We start from the raw sequence: 22,695 nt of genomic DNA, 5'->3' as shown, positions 1-22,695 counted from the left end.
AGACAATGCGATCCCACTCCTCCCTGCTTGTTGACATACCACATTGCGGTAGTGTTGTCCGTCAAGACCTGAACCGACTGACCGGGAAGGGAGGAAGGCCTTGAGCGCCAAACGTATCGCCCGCAGTTCCAAAAGGTTGATGTGAAGCAACCTTTCCTCTGGAAACCAAAGACCCTTGATCTCCAGATCCCCCAGATGCGCACCTCACCCTAAAGTGGATGCATCAGTTATCACCGTGGCCACCGATGGAGGAAGATGGAAAGGCTTTCCTTGAGACAGATTGCCCTCCACACTCCACCAAGACAGATCCTCTGCAGCTTCTCTGGAGATCCTCACAGACTCCCTGAGATCTCCCTTATGCTGATACCACTGCCTGCGGAGGCAACACTGGAGGGCCCTCATGTGCCAGCGTGCATGGTTGACCAACAGAATGCAGGAAGCAAACAGACCGAGCAGACGGAGGACCTTCAGGACTGGAACGACCGCTCCATTGTAAAACAAGGGAAGCATTTCCTGTATGTCGAGAATCCTTTGTGGAGGTGGGAATGCCCGACACACAGTAGTGTCCAGTACCGCCCCTATGAACAGGTTGCGCTGAGAGGGCACCAGGTGAGATTTGGGCACGTTCATCGAGAAACCCAATTTGTACAACAGCTGAGTTGTATTCTAATTGAAGCAACGGCGGGCCCTTCTTGCCGCACCTCACATCAGTTCCAAGCAAAATAACTGTTGTGCAATCAACCCCGTACGCCAGCCATTGAGCAGCGTTACTGTGTTCCAGATCAATAAAGCATAAAGAATAAAAAGAGGGGCGGTGCACGAATCAGACAGTCCAAGAAGCCAAAGCATTGTCTGATTCGTGCACCCCCCCCTCTTTTTATTCTTTATGCTTTATTGATCTGGAACACAGTAACCGTACGGGGTTGATTGCACGACGATTATTTTGCTTGGAACTGATGTGAGGTGCATCAAGAAGGGCCCGCAGTGGCTGCAATTAGAATACCGTTATTTCTGGATCAGCAAGCACACTACATCTCCTGTAACCAAAATGGTACGATTTGATGATAAAAGAGAAGAGATGGCACAGGATTTATTTGGAAGAAATACCAGCCTACCACAAACAGGACCTACTGTACAGGATACGTTGGGACTACGTGCTTTGTTTGTTAAATTGGAACGTTTAAAAAAACACAAACTATCGAGATGGTGTGATGGGGTGACCCTCCAACAATACATAGATAATAAGAAAGTGCCTAGAGGGTTGCGTATCCTTATCTTCCCCACGTTTGAAGATCTAAGTGAGGAATTGTTGAGTGAATGAGAGGTTAATCTAGAAGGCCTCTTTAACAATGATGCAGATCTTGATAAGACATGCTATAGAAAAAGGAGCGAAACTCCTATCAGAGATTGAATGCATAGAAAAAGAAATTGAAGCTTGTGATAATAAGGAGTTAATTGATAAAAACTATGCCATCCTCCAGAAAGTGATTGAGGGGCATCAAAGTTACTTGAAAGAGAAGAAATTACGAAAGATTAATCGTGATGATAGGGACTATAGGGAGGGGAGGATCTATACATTTGCCAAAAAATATGATACCGTTCTGGTGGCAGATGATAAACGATCCAGAGAAGCTAGTGAAGAAACAAGATCAACAAGTAGTACCTCCTTATCATATGTTGGGATTACTTCATCCAAAATTAATTAGAATGAACACCCTTTAGGGGCTGGAGCTACAACCTTTCAGAAAGAAATGGCCAGATTAAGAATAAGTGGCAACCAAGTAAAAAAGATACAACAACAAAAAAGACAAGGAGAGGGGGCAGACGGGGACAAGGGAAGTGTAACAGAGGACCCATTAAGAAGGTCAGAGAGGGGAAAGGCCAAACAGAAGCAGTGAAAACCTGGGCTACAATGGAGGAAATTGATGGGGATGAGGATGATTCTAATTTGAGAGTTGTTAATCTATCCAGCAAATCATTAGACACTGATGAACCAAATTTGTTATGCAGGGGGTTGGGGTTCTGTCTCACACAGGAGGGTGATTTCACGAATGTGCATGTGGATCTTTTCAAATTTAGCAGATTGTTGAAATTAAAAGATTTTTTCATTGATAAAGTGCCTCCGAATAAACTCTTTGAAGAGGTCAAACAAACTGATCTGACGATAGCTGAAGTCAAGAACATCCAGTGCTTACTTTCACTAAGTGATGGGGAGGAAGTGGGGATGCATACCATTCTGGATGACCTTGACATCAGTGAGAATGTGATGAAAGATAGTGGATTACGCACCAGATCTAAATTCACCCCAATGATATATCATGGCAACATTGACATCTTTACTGAGCGGGTAAGTGAGGGTTTATACCAACTAGAAAAACAAAGTAGGGGTAAGAACAATCCAACCTCACATTTGGAGAGAGACAAGCACTCAAGATGCTTAAAAATGATAACAACATCGTCATAAGGGAGGCTGACAAGAGCGGGAACGTCGTTGTCATGAACACAAGAGATTATAAAGGTGAAATTGACCGCCAATTGAGGGATAATGACTGTTATGGTAAACTGGATCATAACCCCACACAAGACCTTATTATTGAAATCAATCTTAGGTTAAGAGAATGGATGGATATGGATTTGATCAGTGAACATGAATTCAGGTACCTCAAAGTAGAGAATCCTAAATTTCCCTGCATTTACATTCTCCCCAAAGTTCATAAAAAAGGAAACTTCCCTCCAGGAAGACCTATCATCTCTGGCATCGGGTCAGTGACTGAAAAGATTTCTGAATTCATTGACCTTAAAATCAACAAACATGTCCTGGATCTCCCCTCTTATATCCAGGACAGCAAGTATATTCTAAACAAATTTCAGAATTTTGAGTGGTCCGATGAACTTCTCTTTGTCACCTTTGACGTCACTAGTTTATATACTTGCATTCAACATGAGTATGGCCTCAAGGCTGCTGAATTCTATCTGGATAGAGATAAGGCCGATCACATGGACCAGAATCAGATGGTTATCGAAATGTTGAAGTTAGTCCTCAATAGGAATTATTTCCTATATGATGACGTTTGGTACCATCAGAAGAGAGGTACGGCCATGGGATCCAGGATTGCCCCCTCTTATGCCTGTCTCTTTATGGATTGGTATGAGAGGGGGCATGCATGGGGTAGATGTGCCTCCCCCTGGACTGAGTACATCGTGTTCTGGGGGAGGTATATCGATGATATTATCTGCCTATGGTCTGGTACTGTATTAAAACTTCAGGACTACTTCGAATACCTCAACTCTAATCCATTTAATGTAAAACTAACAGTGGAATATAGTAATGAAAAGATCAATTTTTTGGACCTTCGTTTCTATATACAAGACGGGCACATTCACAGTAACTTGTATCGCAAAGAGACTGCGTGCAATGCAGTCTTACATCCAGAGAGCGCACATGCTAGCTCAACCATTAAAAACATCCCGTATGGGGAGATGGTACGTGTCAGACGTAATTGCAGTGAGGAAACCAATTTTAATAAAAATCTCCAGCTGGTTAAGAAGAGGTTCCTAGCTAGGGGATATAACAAAGAGACTGTGGACAGGGCAGAGACAAGGGCACGTTCACACACCAAGGAGACTACTTTGAATACAGGCAGTAAGAGTAGGACCAAGAGGAATGACAGCAACATCAGGTTCGTGACTCAGTATACCTCACACAGTAGTGCCATCTTCAAATTGTTAAAGGGGAATTGGAGTCTCCTGTGTGAAATACCGAGCCTACAAAAAATGATTCTTACCAATCCATCAATTACATACAGGCGTGGAGGAACTTTAAGGAATGATCTCTGCCCTAGCTATATCAAAACTTGTAACAACAAAAGAGCAACATGGTTACCAGCTAAACCAAAAGGTTTCTTTACCTGTACAACTTGTAACATCTTTGAACTGGGGATTAACAAAATTAAGAACTTTACTTACAATGGCTCCAGAAATTTTTATATTTGTAATTTAATCAATTGTAACACCGCCTTTGTTGTTTATGTTATCGGTTGTCCCTGTGGAACTATTAATGTAGGCAGTACCAAACGCAGCCTAAAAATCAGGATTCAGGAGCACAGGAGGGTTATACTCAAATGTGACTCTAGATATCCCCTCACGGAACACTTTATTAAAAAACACGAGGGCCACGCCAATTTCTGGTTTCACGCTATTGAGCACATAGAGAATATGGAGAGAGGAGGTGATAGGGAGCTTCGGCTCAGGCAGTGTGAGGCAAAATGGATTTGTAGATTACGGAGTATTGCTGAAGGCTTTAATAGCGACCATGAAATGCATTATTTTCTTGAAAATGATTAATGTATAGAATTCTACGACCCAATATATATACATGAGTATTGTACTTCAATAAATGGTTGGGTACATTGCTGACGTATCTAATGCTGTAATGAATATGCACACGTGTCCAATATTCTATCCTTTTGGCCACGTCATGACATCTCAATACTGATAGGGACCACATGTTCCTCACATACAAGGTCCTCTTTCTTTTAAGAAAAAGAATTGGTGGATTGTTTAATGTTGTCCCCATGTAATCATTTCTTAATAATTTAAAAAAAAAAAAATTTTATATTAGGTGTGAGAAATTTGTTATAACACGAGCCTGTGCGGATCTTTAAGTTTTTCTCTTGGAGTTCTACACTATCAGTTTGTCCCTTTTTCACTAAAATAAAGGTATAACATTGATAATGAAATAATATAAGATTGGTGGCTATATTTGTCACCAACAATGCCTTTTCATTTATTACCCTTGTTATTACTCTTTCTACCTCTCAATGCCTATGTCGTCAGACTAAGATGCAAGGCTGGGATACATTTCAACTTCATTTGCTATGACCATTGGATCTTATGGTCATATTGAGATTAATTAATGAAGTCCTCCTGTATTGATTCTTCGTCTCCGTTTTTTTTAATACAAAAAAACCCTTGGTGACGTATTCAGAGAGCTGGCTGTTACCGCTCTTATGCAAACTGACAAGTGTGTTATATTATAATATTGGATGTGTCGTTTATCATCTGACTTTAATGGCCGCTTGACGAACCATACAATGTTTGTGTTGGTTGTGCTTTCTCTCTTTTTTTCACGGTTATATAGTGGGGTGATATTTTTGATTCTTATAAAAACATTTTAATTGTGGTAATCGATACGATTAAATAATTTTATAAATGCTTTTTGCTTGTTTCGACTCCGCCTTAATTGGCTTGTAATATTCACAAATCCTTTCCTTACATTGGATTCAAATATATTGCGATTGAGTGTTGCTATGTTAGATTTCCCCATTCAATCATGGCGTAGTATTTTTGAAAAACGAGCGATCAGCATTTGAGGCTGAAAGATCCGCACCTATTGGCCAGCTGTTCATCATAGGGCGGAGCGCCCCATATTTACAAATTGTGGCGGACGCGAGGAAATACATTAAGGAACACACCGATAAATTAAATTTTCTTTCATAGTTATCTAGCGCGGTTTGATCTTTATAAAGGATGCCATAAATTTGGCAATGGATAAGATTAAACTAAATGTTTTTCGACAAATGTTTTTCTTACGTTCTGATTTTGTTTTAATGGGTTTATAATTTTAAGATCACACTTATAAATTTATAATTTGTGACCTTTGTTCTTGACATTATATTCAAACAGATGTAAATTTAGTTTTCTTATGTTAAATTGCCCGTTCAAAAATGGCGTCCGACTTTGTGAAAAAAGACTGATTAGTAATCTTGGTTCCAGATCTACACTCATTGGCCAGTGGTTCACTAGGGGGTGGAGCGCCGTACATTCATAAACTATGGCGGACCCGGCGAAATACATTGAGGAACACGCCGTAACATTTGGGACACTGTTCAGGCAACTGCCGGTAAGGAGAGTTTTGGCGGGTGACGTATATGCAGTGCCTGCGGCCATGGATTATAGATTGCCGTTACAATCATGATTAGGAGTGTCCCGCCCTTGTCTCGATGGTGCTCACCATTTACCGAGTCGCGTCTTCCTGTTTAGTATACTGAAGTGCATCATGCTCTGTATGTAATTTCCAATACCGAGCCTCGCTTCTGTTTTCATACGTACTGATACGGGTCTACAACTTATTGCCTAAGGGAGCCAGGGCTATGTTACGCAGTGGCTGTGGTTTCGCTATTAAGGTTGTTTCCTTTTCTTATTTTCACTTCCACAAAGGATTACTAGTTACATACAATTTTGGGGTACATGGCGCTAGACATCTATGTGAGGTGTACTTTGTTTTGTCAAGCAATCGGATAACTCCATTCTAGAGCATATGGTGATATTTCGTACTACAAACAGGTTGTAGGGTGCTACATAGTGCACGTTATTCCAAAGATTTATATGAGCTGTTCATGGCTCTGTTAGGAAAGCTGAGAACCTAATGCCAGAGACTCTGATTTTGGACACTATGTTCTTTCACAGGAATCTGAGGCGCATGTGAAATATACTGCACCTCGTGAACTTTTCAGGATGTCTTTGAAATACTATGGAGACAGGAAACATTAAATAAAGGTATGCATGTTCTCTTTTACCCGAACTCTCTCCCCTAATATATATATATATACATATATATTGCTCCCAAGTTACACCAAAAGCCAGGTCACTCGCAGGCGAGTGCTGTCTCGTGGCGGTGTCCCACGTATAAATACTCCAGCTTCCCAACTTCGTCGTTGTGTACAAAGTCAAGCACTCACGGAGGGGGTTTTGTATCGGCTCTTATTTAATTAGCAGATGAATCAAAACAGAGAGACAGACGCGTTTCAGAGATTCCTTCATCAGTGTCTGATTTCAGACGCCGCGCGCCAACATTTAAATTCATTTGCATCATTCGCATCGCGACAACATCGATGACGATGGTATAAGCCTCGCTATTGCATTGTAACAAGGCGGCCATCTTAGAACAGTGTATTCCTCATACAGAATTCATTATTTTTGCTAAAATACATTTCATTTTTTGATTGCTTGCAGTGTGCTTTACCATAAATGATTAAATGTCAGAAATCTTTACAAATAAGTGATAATATACATAAGATATTGCGTCTTCATATTGTCAATTGAACCAAACGGTATAATCCCGCATATGTTCGACTTATTAAAGTTAATCTCGTGAATACCAAAATAACTTTATCTACTGATGAAACCGTGTATCGGTGGTTGAATACACTGCAGTACTGTAATAAAGCCATGTATTGGCTATGATTCTCACTATGACAATATTCTAGACATATTTCATCGGAGAACTCATCATCCCCTTAAACAATTTAATTCATATTGTAAGCAACACTCCTGTACTTAATGCTGGTGCATAAAAATGAAAGGGGAGAAAAAAGAAGAAGAAGAAAGGAGAGGGGGGAAGGAGGGAAGAAGAAAGAGGGGAGGAAAGAGGAAAACGAAGAGGGAACAGACAGCATAGTGACCAAGTCTCAGAAAAGCTTAAATTCTGGCAATGTTGTATATATTGAAGGATAAATTCTCAAGGAACATCATTTTCATAGTACAAATTTTATAATCCAAGTCACGGTCAGCTTCCCAGGTGTACAACTAGTTCCTCTCCGCTATTTAAACCATAAGGGACCTTAGTATGTAAATCGATTGTATAGCGGGATTCTAGTCTCCGCAATCTTTGTACTCTGTCGCCACCCCTGGGATTCACAGGCACGTGATCCAGGCCGAAATATTGCAACAGCTCCCTGTTGCTCTGATGTTTGAGGGCGAAGTGTCTAGCTACTGGGTAGTTGACATCTTTATTCTTTATTGCGCGCTGATGTTCAAGATTTTGACATTGTGAATAGTACTACCTACGTATCTCAGCCCGCAAGGGCATATCAAGCAATAGACAACATGTGTGGTTGAACATGTAATGAATTTATCAATGACTTTGGGTTTTTTTACTCCTTGAATGTTATATTTCCGGGTCTTTTTGCTGTTACTACAGGCCCTGCATTTCCCGCAGGGAAAGAAACCTTGCATTTCTTTCAATGTACCTTTAGACTGTGTTATTGGTGATAGATGGCTGTGAACCAGTTTATCTTTTAATGACCTTGATTTACGGAATGGGATATCCTTGCCTAATCACGGAATCAGTCTGAAGAATATGCCAGCTTTTTTTAACATTTTCCTTAAAGTATTGGCATCATCCGAAAAAGTTGTGATCATACGGAATTTGCCATCCTGGTTCTCTTTCTTTCTACCTACCGAATTGACATCTTTTTGAATTAGAAGTTCTTTCCTTGGAATTCTTCTGACTTTATTGAGTGTCGATGTTAAGACCTCATGATTGTAACCTCTGGCCTGGAATCTACTGTACAGTGGGCAGCTGCTGTCTCAAAGTCGGCCTCTTTAGAACAATTACTTTTGAGGCGAAGAAACTCACCGTATGGTATACTATTGATGAGTTCGGGAGGATGGTTACTGCCGGCATGCAAGATGGAATTGCCGGCAGTAGGTTTTCTATGCAGTTCTGTCTCGAGAACTCCATCTCTCACGTATACCTTGAGATCTAAATAGCTTACCACTGTTGAGCTGATTTCATATGTGAACTTGAGGTTCAGATCGTTGCTATTCAAGTCACATATGAAATCCTTTGCCTGTTCTACCGTCCCTCTCCAAACTAGGAGAAGGTCGTCAATGTACCTATGCCAGACAACCACAAAGTCGGCCCATTTTTTCATCTCATTGCTAAGGGCCTCCTGCTCCTCCCACCAGCCAACGAATAGATTCGCATAGCTGGGGGCGAAGCAGGTCCCCATAGCAGTCCCTGAGAGTTGTCTGTACAGTTGACCCTGGAACAGAAAGATGTTATTCGATAGACAAAATTGAATAAATTCAATAAGCATAATGTTATGTTCCGAAAATTTCAGGGGTCTTTTGTTGAGGAAATATCTCATTGCCTCTAAACCTTGGTTGTGGTTAATGCATGTGTACAGACTGGTAATGTCTAAGGCGATCAGTAGATAGTTCGATTCCCACTTGATGTCGTTCATCTGTATACTAAAGTCTTTGGTGTCTTTGACATAAGATTTCAATTGAAGTACCAGTTGGAAAAGGAAAGAATCTATGTAGATGGACATGTTTTCGGTGTGGCCTCATTTTCAGGAGACAATTGGCCTTCCGGGTGGATCAGTTCTATCCTTATGGATTTTCGGAAGTTGGTAGAAAGTCGGTGTTACTGGATCAGTATTGCGCAGAAAGAGAAATTCATTAGTCTCCAACATTCCTTTGTTGCGCCATTTGTCTATAAGATTGTGGTATAGAGAGATACTGGTATGATATTGTTCCTTGTTTGTTTCCTCATAATATCTTACATCATTCAATTGGCGGAAGGTTTCACGACAGTACTGTTCTCTGGTGAGTAATACTATGTTACCTCCTTTGTCGGAAGGTTTGCAGATTACCTGCTGATCCAGGGTCAGATCTTTTAGGATCATTGTTTGTTCTTCCGTTAGATTTTTTTCTTTAAATTTATTTGGAACTGCCTTAGTTCTGAATTTTAGGAGGTCCTGTAATACAGCGTCAGAGAACGCATCGATCGCATCATATGGCATTTGCGGGTAGAAGAGTGATGGAGGCTTGAAGGTGGTAACTGGTGTTGCTTGTTCGATGCCCACCCTGCATGCTCTCATGGCTGTATCACCATTCTGATTGTCCTCACAATCCTCTTCTGTTCGCAGTTCTTCAAGCATCTCAAGCATGCTAAGATCGTGTGCTGTTAAGATGTCTGTCTCTTTTGGTTGTAGTTTGTTCTTAAGTCGTCTTGCTTCCGTCACTGATGGCTTCAATTTGAAAAATTTGTGTAATTTCATTTTGCGTGTAAACTTGAACAGATCGATTCTCGTCTGCGTGTACTCCATACGATCATTAGGACAGAATGACAGTCCTAATTTGAGGGCAGACTCCTCTGCAGCTGTCAACACTCGTGGTGTGAGGTTGATGATGGTGAGATCGTCCGCATCAGCTACCACCTCTTGCCCCTGTTGCTTCTTGATCCCCGTGATGCTATTTTGCCCCTTCCTCTTCCTCTTCCCCTTCCAGCCGCCCCTTCTTGTCTGTCTTCGCTTTCGGGTGGCTTGCTCTTGCCACCTCTGAGCCAGGTTTGGCGGATGAGATTGAACTCCTGGTGAAAAGGGGTTTTCGCTTGGTCACTGGGAGGGGCAGTTGTTTCATCTCCTGATAGCTCACTCTCTGTAATCTCTGATTCAGAGGTTTCTATTCTTGTTGTGGATCCAGGAGGTTTCTTTCTGTTCAGTTCTTTGCGGGGTTCATCGAATTTCTTAGCGAAGGTTAAAATCCTCCCCTGCATGTAATCTCGTTCGTCACGTTCAAATTTTTCTTGTTTTCGTTGCCTTATCGTTAGTTCATATTTGTGTAGTCGTTTCCTCATTTCCTCTCTTAGGTCTTCTTGTTTACTCTTGTCAGCATCGTTGGCTAGGTCCTTTTCCAGGATAGCTATCTCTGCCAGTGCTTTTTCTCTGTCGCTCCAGGCGAATTTTACTAGGATGGCCAACATTCCTTTGCACGATGCTGCTGTGTAATCTGCCCATTCTTCCAGAAGCTGTGGGTCCGGATTTTCATAGGCGGGTACGGTGTAAATACGTAGGCCCCTTGGTACCCTGTCCACGTCCATGTAGTTCTGGAGGGAGGTAGCTTCCCACCACTTTCTAATCTCTCTTTCACACAGCCTTTCTAATTTAGTAAACTGCGTACGTAGGGTAGTACGAGTATTTGACCCATTGGATGTTTCATCTGACCCCACTGTTGATTTATTTGCGGTCTTTTTAAATATGTCGCGTGCTGCTTCGCGGCGATCTGTTTCGTCGAACATGTTTCGCACATCTGCTCCGGAAAAGCAACTTGCTTTTCCCACGATACACCCCCTCACATGCCTTACTCCGGATTCGTAATGCGATAAATCTGGAAGATGAAAAGTCTTAAATGGCACGGCTTACCCGTTTTGTTGATATCAGCCGGGACGTCGGTCCGTGCGTTGTTTTCACTCTTCACTCTGATAATGACGAATAGCGCATTCCGGAATGGTGCCCTGGATATAAATATTGCTCCCAAGTTACACCAAAAGCCAGGTCACTCGCAGGCGGGTGCTGTCTCGTGGCGGTGTCCCACGTATAAATACTCCAGCTTCCCAACTTCGTCGTTGTGTACAAAGTCAAGCACTCACGGAGGGGGTTTTGTATCGGCTCTTATTTAATTAGCAGATGAATCAAAACAGAGAGACAGACGCGTTTCAGAGATTCCTTCATCAGTGTCTGATTTCAGACGCCGCGCGCCAACATTTAAATTCATTTGCGTCATTCGCATCGCGACAACATCGATGACGATGGTATAAGCCTCGCTATTGCATTGTAACAAGGCGGCCATCTTAGAACAGTGTATTCCTCATACAGAATTCATTATTTTTGCTAAAATACATTTCATTTTTTGATTGCTTGCAGTGTGCTTTACCATAAATGATTAAATGTCAGAAATCTTTACAAACAAGTGATAATATACATAAGATATTGCGTCTTCATATTGTCAATTGAACCAAGCGGTATAATCCTGCATATGTTCGACTTATTAAAGTTAATCTCGTGAATACCAAAATAACTTTATCTACTGATGAAACCGTGTATCGGTGGTTGAATACACTGCAGTACTGTAATAAAGCCATGTAGCAACGATCTGAACCTCAAGTTCACATATGAAATTAGCTCAACAGTGGTAAGCTATTTAGATCTCAAGGTATACGTGAGAGATGGAGTTCTCGAGGCAGAACTGCATAGAAAACCTACTGCCGGCAATTCCATCTTGCATGCCGGCAGTAACCATCCTCCCAAACTCATCAATAGTATACCATACAGTGAGTTTCTTCGCCTCAAACGTAATTGTTCTAAAGAGGCCGACTTTGAGACAGCAGCTGCCCACTGTACAAGTAGATTCCAGGCCAGAGGTTACAATCATGAGGTCTTAACATCGATACTCAATAAAGTCAGAAGAATTCCAAGGAAAGAACTTCTAATTCAAAAAGATGTCAATTCGGTAGGTAGAAAGAAAGAGAACCAGGATGGCAAATTCCGTATGATCACAACTTTTTCGGATGATGCCAATACTTTAAGGAAAATGTTAAAAAAAAAAGCTGGCATATTCTTCAGACTGATTCAGTGATAGGCAAGGATATCCCTGCAGTACCATTGATCACATTCCGTAAATCAAGGTCATTAAAAGATAAACTGGTTCACAGCCATCTATCACTGATAACACAGTCTAAAGGTACATTGAAAGAAATGCAAGGTTTCTTTCCCTGCGGGAAATGCAGGGCCTGTAGTAACAGCAAAAAGACCCTGAAATATAACATTCAAGGAGTAAAAAAAACCCAAAGTCATTGATAAATTCATTACATGTTCAACCACACATGTTGTCTATTGCTTGATATGCCCTTGCGGACTGAGATACGTAGGTAGTACTATTCACAATGTCAAAATGCGCATTCTTGAACATCGGCACGCAATAAAGAATGAAGATGTCAACTACCCAGTAGCTAGACACTTCGCCCTCAAACATCAGAGCAACAGGGAGCTGTTGCAATATTTCGGCCTGGATCACGTGCCTGTGAATCCCAGGAGTGGCGACAGAGTACAAAGATTGCGGAGACTAGAATCCCGCTATATAATCGATTTACATACTAAGGTCCCTTATGGTTTAAATAGCGGAGAGGAACTAGTTGTACACCTGGGAAGCTGACCGTGACTTGGATTATAAAATTTGTACTATGAAAATGATGTTCCTTGAGAATTTATCCTTCAATATATACAACATTGCCAGAATTTCAGCTTTTCTGAGACTTGGTCACTATGCTGTCTGTTCCCTCTTCGTTTTCCTCTTTCCTCCCCTCTTTCTTCTTCCCTCCTTCCCCCCTCTCCTTTCTTCTTCTTTTTTCTCCCCTTTCATTGTCATTTTTATGCACCAGCATTAAGTACAGGAGTGTTGCTTACAATATGAGTTAAATTGTTTAAGGGGATGATGAGTTCTCCGATGAAATATGTCTAGAATATTGTCATAGTGAGAATCATAGCCAATACATGGCTTTATTACAGTACTGCAGTGTATTCAACCACCGATACACGGTTTCATCAGTAGATAAAGTTATTTTGGTATTCACGAGATTAACTTTAATAAATCGAACATATGCGGGATTATACCGTTTGGTTCAATTGACAATATGAAGACGCAATATCTTATGTATATTATCACTTATTTGTAAAGATTTCTGACATTTAATAATTTATGGTAAAGCACACTGCAAGCAATCAAAAAATGAAATGTATTTTAGCAAAAATAATGAATTCTGTATGAGGAATACACTGTTCTACGATGGCCGCCTTGTTACAATGCAATAGCGAGGCTTATACCATCGTCATCGATGTTGTCGCGATGCGAATGACGCAAATGAATTTAAATGTTGGCGCGCGGCGTCTGAAATCAGACACTGATGAAGGAATCTCTGAAACGCGTCTGTCTCTCTGTTTTGATTCATCTGCTAATTAAATAAGAGCCGATACAAAACCCCCTCCGTGAATGCTTGACTTTGTACACAACGACGAAGTTGGGAAGCTGGAATATATATATATAGATATAGATATAGATATATATAGATATGTATATTATTTATTTATTCTCTCATTAATCCTTTCTCATTCACCATTCTTACTCACTCTCCTGTCTCTAATTATCTACCAAGAGATGAATTGATATCAAAACATCTTGGGTGTGTGAGGTTTTTAAATTCTCACTTTCTTTCATCTACATGTTATTGTTTGTTATGAATTATGAGAATAATCATTGAGGGAAGGTGTTTTAATTACGAACCACAATATGTTTGATTTAGAGAATGGGTTTTTCTTTTTATATTTCTTTCTGTCTGGGACTACATATAGAGTTCTCCTTTGTTTAGGTCACCAATAGATTGGCCATACAATGGCTGTTGGTAGATTGATTGATCTAGTAGATAGTCATACCAATAAGGTGGTGGTCTGTTGGACATTAGCTTGTAAATAAGGTGGTGGTCTGTTCGACATTAGTTTGTATATATGTATATATTGTAAGTATTTGTATATGGAATTAATTTATTTTTTTAACACATTTTTTCTACTTTTTGTATAAATGATGGATATATTTTTTGTATAAATGATGGATATTTTTGAGGTATAGTTATGTAACTTTTTCTGCAAAGTAATATGGTTCACAGTGATATGATGTTTGTGTGCCATTTTTGTGATTATATTATATGTTGATTATTTTTTGAAAAGTATGTTTTTATAATTTTTGTAAATTTGTTTGTGTTGCTAGTCCTGTGCCTTATGATTTATATGTAATATACATGTTGTTTTGTCATGTTACAGCCCTGATGAAGTTCCCCTTGAGGGAATGAAACGCGTTGGCTGACCATTTTTTATCAACTGAAACTCACTTACAATTGAAATAAAGAGGACATTTGGTTATAACGCTTTGGCTTCTTGGACTGTCTGATTCGTGCACCCCCCCTCTTTTTATTCTTTAACAGCTGAGTTGTAACCTGCAGGTGATGAAGCACCTTCTCTGGCGACTCCGCTTTGATCAGCCAGTCGTCCAGATTGGGGAAAACTGGAATCCCTGACCTTCTGAGATGGGCTGCCACCACTGCCATCACCTTGGTGAAGACTCGAGGTGCAGTAGTAAGACCAAACGGAAGGCCCGCAAACTGATAATGTTGTGACACTACCGTAAAACGGAGATACTTCCTGTGCGACCTGAGGATGGGGATGTGGAAATACGCATCCTGCAAGTCGATGGACACCATCCAGTCCTCCTGTTGCAGCGCTTGAAGAACCTGCGCAAGGGTGAGCATCTTGAACTTCTCTTGCTTCAGAAAAAGATTCAAGATCCTGAGGTCCAGGATTGGACGCAGCCTGCCATCCTTCTTCGGAATCGGGAAATACCGGGAATAGCATCCCTGACCCCTCTCCTGCTCTGGAACCACCTCTATCGCACCTTTTTTTTAGTAACGGTAGGACCTCCTCCTGCAGGAGAAGAAGATGGTCCTCCAAGCAAGCACCTTGGCAAGGAGGGTAATTTGGAGGAAATTCCCGAAAGGGAAGGGCGTACCCATTTTCTACAAGATCTAGAACCCAGAGGTCTGTAGTAACCTATTCCCAATCTTGTAGAAAATAGGTAAGCCGGCCCCCCACAGGACCAACATGATTCAGAATGGTGGATCTAGGGCTGCTTTGCAGTGGTGGGAGGGACGGAGGAAGAGGAAGAGGAGGAGGAGAGCTGCCGACCTCAAGCACGACCTCTGATTCTGCCCCTGTAGCTCTTATACGGAGTGTTCTGTTGCTGCTGTTGCTGGGGCTGTCTATAGGTCCGAAAGGACGATCTCCCAAAACCTCTGTACCTCCTAAAAGAACCTCTAGGTTGTGTCTGCAGACCCAGAGATTTGGCCGTGGCTTCGCTTTCTTTAAATCTCTCCAATGCAGCATCAGCCTTTTTACCAAAAAGCCCAGAGCCGTCAAAAGGCAAGCCCAGAAAAGTTGCCTGCACATCAGGGAAGAACTCAGATGACTTCAGCCACGCACTCCTCCTTGTGGCAACAGAAGAGCCCATAATTCTAGGGACAGAGTCCGCAGTATCCAGGCCACTCTGGATAACCTGACGTGCAGCCGCCTGAGTGTCAGATAGCACCTCATTAAAGTTCTCTCTGTCCTCCTCTGACAACTTAGGGGCCAGTTGTTTCGCTGAATCCATAAGAGCATGGATATATCGGCCCAAAAGACAGGTGGCATTTGTTGATTTTAAAGCTATACTGGCAGAGGAGAAGACTTTCTTGGCTGATTGGTCAAGTTTTTTTAGTATCCCTGTCGCTAGGGACCTGAGGAAAGGCACCTGAAGATCTTTTAGAACAAGCAGCCTGAACCACCAGACTCTCCGGAGAAGGATGGGAAGTTAGAAAGTCTGGGTCCCCTGGAGCCGCTCTGTATCTTCTAGCCACAGTTTTAGAGACCGCAGGAGCTGAAAAGGGCTTATGCCATACCTCCATGACTGGTTCAATGATGGCATCATTAAATGGAAGTAAGGGTTCTGACACAGAGGAGGGAGACTGTAAAACCTCTGTGAGGATGTTTGGCTTGAACTCAGCAGATGGTAGCTGCAGATCCAAAAGCTCCGCTGCTTTTTTAATAACCGAGTGGTAGGGAGCCACATCTTTAGAAGGAGTATCAGCTGGAGGAGTAATCTCCCACTCTGGTGACAAATCCAAGCCACTAGCTTCTTTCAACTCCTCAAACAAATCATCAGACTCCATGAGCCCACCCTCTTCCATCTCCTCAACCTGGTACCTTTGTTCTTCCAGGACTCTTTGAGCTTCTCTCCTGGATCTAATCCTCACAACAGGCGTCGGTGGCGCTGTAACCGACTCCGACGGCGCCGGAGCCGGCGTCGAACTCGGATCCAGAGGAGCAGCCGGAGTCGAACGAGGTCGAGCCGGAGCCGGTGAAGATGGAAGCGGCGTCGATGTCCTCGGCGCCGGGAAATGCCAAGACGGCGTCGCCGGGAAAAAGGCATAAAAGGAGCCTGAGCATAGGCTTGAGGAACTCCCAAGTTGAAAGCCATTGGACCCATGGGGCCCGAAGACGCTCCAGAGGGGTACATTGCTCTAGTGAAGACCCCATACATCGCATTTAAATGCGTTGGATCTTGACCCGGGCCTGGAAATGGAGGATATGGCTCAGGCTGAGGCATAAACGGACTCGGGCCGATCGGCGCCGACGGTGAAGCCAGCTGATTCAAAGACTCGTCTGGAGCCGAATCTTCCTCAAATGGAGCCGGAGAATGAGCCGGTGACGGAAGTGGAGCTGGAGCCGGAGAATGCTCCGGTGAAGCCGCAGACGAGGTCAGGCCAACAGGAGAGGCAGGAACAGAGACAGGAGAAGGAGACACAAAGTCCTTACGACATCGAGAAGGAGAGGTCGATCTCTGAGCCGCTTCTCTATCCGAACGATGTCGAGAACCATGCCTCTTCTTCTTTTTGTGATTCTTGGACTTCGAAGCATGCCCCGACGTCGACGCCGACCTCGACCTTGACCTCAATCTGGATCGTCTTCGACCTCTCTTCTCCTTTTATATTCTGGCAATGAACAACTTGGCCTCTCTTTCCTTCAGAGCCTTCGTACTCGTCTTGCGGTAGCAAGAGCATCCCTCGACGTCGTGATCCGACGACAGGCACCAGACACAGTCCTCGTGCGGATCCGTGATGGACATGTGCTTACCGCACTCCCTGCACGGCTTGAATCCGGACTTCTTAGTTGACATTTTCTAACAGTAAGCAAGAAGAAAGAGAGACACCAGCAGAAAAATAAAGTAACTAGCCAAAGCTACGGAGAGTCCCAGAAAACCGTTAGTGTTGACGGCGCGGAAAAAAGGGAACTGACGTCATCACGCCGACGAGGTCTTCTTATGGATCCAGTGACGTCAGCGGAGCCGTGAGCGGAGCCGTGCCTCTGTGACTTCGTCCTTGTCGGCGTGGAGAGTTACAAAAGTTTCCGATTGTTGCTGGCGCAGGGGATATTCACTGGCAGATGTATCCATCAGAATAACAACTTGGGGTTTGTAAGGCTGCAACAGTGTTCCTTACTTCTGCTGGGTCCTCTATGAGAAACAGCGTGAATGTGAAAAACCCTGACAGTTAGATGATCTCAAGTTGCCATTTCAATTGTAATTTTTAAATGTGCTGCTCACCAGTCCACTCAAGATGAAGTGTCTAGTGTTAACACATTTGCTGATGAAATGGCTAAAAGAGCTGCCTTGTGTTCTAATTGTGAAATCACTATGTGCAGTGTATGAACTGATGAATTACCACTGCACACCTGTTGAGTTGGAAACGTTTGGTGAAAATAAAAGATTTCTCCAACGTTACGCCTGTCTTAAGGAGGCATACATTGTGGGCGCAAATCCATATCTTTTTAGTAGATTAGGCATTGTGTGAATACGCTTTGGAATGCCCTTTTAACACCCATTGTGTACTACCTTGTAAAGCAGTTCTAGTGGACATATGGAGGCTTAATGCACGCAATAAAAAAGAATTCACATATCGTAATAAAAAATACTCACATGCCTCAAGAATCGACCTATTTTTGGTGAGTGAGAGATTAAGAGAGAACAACATCAGGGTTACACATCAACCAGAGAATTTGTCAGACCACGCAGCAGTGAGGCTAGAAAGGTCCACGAGGGAAAACGTAATAGAACACAGAAGGACCCTAGATAGAACACTTTTAGGCAAACATGAAGTGGTGATTGCATTAAAGGAAGAAGTGACTGAATTTATTGATATTAACTTAAATTCAGCAGCACCACACAAAGCCTCGGACACCTTCAAGGCCTACCTCCGGGGAAGACTGATAAGCCATGCTGCTTTTTATAAAAAAGAAGGGAAAAAAGAAATTAAAACATATGAAGAAAAGATTAAAACAGCACAGGAAAATCTTACAAGTTGTCGAAACATCGCCTCAAGGCTAGGACTGCAGAACAAACGAAATGAGGCTAAAGAACAGCTGACAGAATACCTGGAAGGAAAGATTAAAGAACGATGGGAAGCCAGTAAATTGGCCCATTATGAATATGGGGAAGGTTGTGGGAAACTCCCCGCGTTAACATGACCAGTTGAGAGGCGAGATCAGGAAAATTCAGGAGGATGGCTCCCACAAACCATGTGAGGATAACGCTAGTATAGGCAAGGCATTTGGCAACTTCTTTTAAGAGCTGTACACTGAAGAGCAAAGAGACCCACAATTAGACTTAGATCAGTGGTTGAATCAGGATCCCCTACCTGGCATAAACACTGACCAGCAAGAAATGCTAAATCAGGAAATCACTATCCATGAGATAGAAAAAGTAATTTCTAGTTTAAAGAGGGGAAAAGCTGTAGGACCGGATGGTATCCCCAATGAACTTTACAAAGTCTTAAAGGAGATTCTAGCCCCATATCTACATAAGTTATTTAATAGTATATATAGCCACCAAGCTCCCATCCCATCTTCATGGAATGAGGCCGTAATTACTTTGATACTAAAGCCTGGGTAAGACTCACTAAAATTTGAGTCGTATAGGCCAATCTCATTATTAAATAGTGATTATAAAATCTTTACACACATTTTTGCAATAAGATTGGGCAGGACATTGGGGAGTATCATACATTCCAGCCAAAAGGGTTTTAAGAAAAACAGACAGTTGAAGGATCTAACACATGAATTAGTTACAGCCATTGACATAGCCACTACTATAAAAATACCACTAACTGTTATAATGATAGATGCTGCTAAAGCCTTCGACAGATTAAATTGGCAATACCTATATAGAGTTATAAAACAAAATAACTTGGGGGATAACTTTTTAAATACTATCAAATCAATTTATGAATTGCCAACAGCTAGGATAGTGGTAAATGGAGTACTCTCACCCACAATCAAGATAGGACATGGGACGCGGCAAGGATGTCCCTTGTCCCCTTTATTATTTAACATGGGATTATTCCGTTTAGATACTTAGACTGGGAAATAAAAAACGCTTTATACGCAGATGACTTGAGGGTTTATACACCGAATCTCGGGACTGCATTACCACGCATAATGGAATTAACGGAAACATTTGGTACAATATCTGGCTATCTAGTGAATAAAGATAAAACGGAAACCATGACCTGGAATGGCCCAATAAATTCTCAACTAGAAAATCCAGAGATTCGATATTTGGGAATTAGCATAACCAAAGACCTGAATAGCATAGCGCTTATTAATTTTAAGAAACTGCACCTGGAAACAAAGACCTTATTAGAATCATGGATGCACCTGCCGTTATCTGTATTGGGTAGAACAAACTTGATCAAAATGATGAATCTTCCAATGTTTACGTTTATTTTTAATGCTTTACCACTACATTTTAAATCAGAATGGTTGCAGAAATTGCAAAGTGACCCGACCGACTTTGTATGGAAAAACAAAGCGGTGAGAATAGCATGGAAAAAATTACGTAAAAAGACTTCAAACTATATCACTGGGCTTTCTTTTTTAAAAATACCAGACATCTTCTTTTGGACAATGCACAAAACTCCACACCACATCTACGGGCTTTAAAAAAAGAATTTCCCGGAGGAAGGTAATTTTTTCTTATTTAAATACGGTCACCCCAAATTCTTTAAAAAGATCAGATTTAAAGTCTTGTTAGCTGCCTGCGAGATTTGGGTACAAATTAAATGAGTCATGGGCATATTATATTACAGCAGCAAAGCCCCAATCTGGAACTCTCCAGGCACTCCAGAATGTCTCTCGGATATCCAAGCTCTCCCTTTATTGAGGGCAGGCCTAACAACTTGGGGAGAGTTAATTGAAGGAAACTCCCTCATCCCTTGGGATGTACTTGCCTCAAAAACGAACTATACTTTGTCAAGACTCATATCTTCAACTGACAAGCTGGGTCCGGAACGAACGACAGCTCAGTTTGGACTCAGAATGGGAGGGAGAATTTGTGAAAAATCTAGCATTCAAAAAGGAAGTGTCCAAGTGGTATTGGATGCTAGTGGAAACAGAGGACAGCAAGCTACCTGCACCAGAGGAGATATGGAGAACGGACATACCCGATGCGGATACCCACACTCTATGGCAAGTACCATATGCAGCATTTTGGTCAAACATCAGACTTGCACCTATAAGAAGAAACCATCTTTTTACTCTATACAGAGCTTATTGGTCCCCAAAAAAGCTGGCCAAATTGGGAGGAAGCACGAGACGATACTGTCCTAAGTGTGGGTTGGAAAATGCGGAGGACGTACACATGTTATGGCAGTGTCTGGTAATCCAGATCTTCTGGTGCGAGGTGGGGGAGTTTGCCTCCAAAACACTAGGAGTCGAGGTCCAGGTAAGCCTTGACCTTGTTATCTTTGGGATAATGCACGAAGGTAATAAAAAGTACATAGCGAACATATCTCAAGCACATCTATTATTTGCATTGATAATTATGGCACGTAGAGAAATATGCACGAAATGGGTAACACAGACAGCACCATCACTAAGAGAATGGATTTTATACGTTAAAAATACCTGTAGGCTAGATTGTATTAAAGGTTCACATAGACGGATTAAAATGTGGAAACCAATTTGGGATATGATTTCAGTAGATGACATGTAAGGGCGCCTCATCGCTTGAAATTACTATACAGAACAAGCGGCATAGTAAAGTCCAATGATTAAGGCATATTAAACTTTGCTGGAGTTTGGTCAGATCGCATATAACTCCAGATATATAGTTCAATAAGGCCTTGGCTTCCTGGGCAGAGGTGAAGAGCCGGTCATCCCAGTTAGTATGCACTCAGTCCCAGCCATCTGTCGAATGCCATATATGAGGACAAAAAAAATAAAAAAAAGTGTAAAGCAGTGCATACTTTAGAGCTACTTCCCAGATTAAAACAACTTCTGTACTGGAAAGTAAATCCCAATTCAACACTTTGTGCCATTTTGCGTAACTTTTGAGACGCATACCCAGCACAGAGTGTTAGTAAATCACTGTTAACCAGGCAGCGAAACTAAATCACTGTTCGTTGACAGAACCAGCATTCAACCTGCAACAGTTATCCCTCCACATCCATACCTGGGTATCAGTGTTGGGTAATCAAAAGAGGATTACACTGTTCTACATTTTATGTATACTGATTTTATTTCAGACAATAATTATAAAAACTGGATGAGTAAAATACTAATAAATTGTGCTGTTTTGCTGTACACTTCTGTTTTTCTTCACTCTGGAGCATCCTCAACCCCGGTTGTGGTCACTCAGTCTGCTAAGGGTCCCTTCCGTGCTAAAGCTCTGGGATTCTCCTTGCGCTGTAGAAGTAAAGATGGCCTCCACCTCACCTAGAGGAATAAACACAAAGCTGCCTACGAAGGTCTGACCATGAGGATTTATTGTTTATAGGCGGTTCTTAAACATACATTAGATAAAATGGAAGAGGCTATATATTCACAAAAAGGAAATCTGTTCATACTGGATTTATGACCTGAGCTCACCTTTTTCTTCTTTCCTTCCTAGGTGATTTGTGCAAAACATATTTTGCTAAACAGTGGACTGCAAAATATATACCACTAAAATGTCTATGTTCTATAGATATCTCACTACATATATTTTGACTTGCAATTAATCCTGCTGTCAAACACTTGCTCCCAACTACCCTAGAACTAGAACCAGAATAGTAAACTAATCTACTCCTAAAATAATGGTCGAGATTTTGGGGATCAACATTTTGAATTCTGTGCTTTTGAAAAAGATGTTTTTACGCTGTATGTTTTCACATGGAAGTGTTTCTTATTTAAACTTCTAGGTTTGCTTTCTGACAAGGCCGGTAGTGACGTCATTATATCCACCCCCACTTCATTCCTCCTCCATCTTCAGCTATAGGTTCAGTGGTATGATAATCATTTTCACTGCTGCCTGTATCATAACATCAGCAAATATTATTGCTATACCTAAGCTTTACTTGCCTTCCCCGCAGATCTACATGCAAGAATTTGGGGCCTCAGGCAGACATGTCTGCCCCCTCCTCCCCTTCAGAACATTTATAATACATGGTAGGAATTA

Source organism: Triturus cristatus, chromosome 10, assembly GCF_964204655.1.
Source record: "Triturus cristatus chromosome 10, aTriCri1.1, whole genome shotgun sequence".
NCBI classification, from domain to species: domain Eukaryota; kingdom Metazoa; phylum Chordata; class Amphibia; order Caudata; family Salamandridae; genus Triturus; species Triturus cristatus.
The sequence above is the reverse complement of the archived record's forward strand: the minus strand, read 5'-3'. Positions refer to the sequence as shown.